The sequence below is a fragment of the Meleagris gallopavo genome, chromosome 8 (genome assembly GCF_000146605.3).
Source record: "Meleagris gallopavo isolate NT-WF06-2002-E0010 breed Aviagen turkey brand Nicholas breeding stock chromosome 8, Turkey_5.1, whole genome shotgun sequence".
NCBI lineage: Eukaryota > Metazoa > Chordata > Aves > Galliformes > Phasianidae > Meleagris > Meleagris gallopavo.
In genome coordinates, this window is record NC_015018.2 from 3,615,326 (window position 1) to 3,615,821 (window position 496).

A 496-nucleotide genomic window follows, 5' to 3' on the forward strand; every position below is an offset into this window, starting at 1 on the left:
CTGCCAGCTCCGCAGACCTCTTCTTACACTGCAGGGCAGTTGGGACGAGTTACGTGGATGCTGGGTGGGGAAGGGCATTTCCAGCCCATCCCCAGGGCACGGCAAGGCCAGACCAGAGCAGGACAGCGAGCCCTGTGGAGCCCCTGCTCCATGGCCCAGCAGCTCTGCCCTGCGGGATTTCTGCAGGCGGCTCACACACCTCGATCAGCTCCTGCAGCAGCATGGCTGACTGAACGCTGTCTTCCACTGGCAATTCCAGGTGTGCTCCTCCGCCATCACTTCACCTGCACCCACATCAGAAGGCAGAGCGCAGTGAGGGTATGGCCGTGGGCACAGCGAGGCACAGCTGCTCCTGTGGACAGTGCCCTGCCCCAGCATGACATTACGCACAGGAGCTCTCCCGTGCTCCTTTCTAGCTGCGCTTCAGCAGGAAGTGGACATCTCTCAATTTATTTGACTGAAAATGGAGTCACAAGTACACCAAAAAATTGTTTTT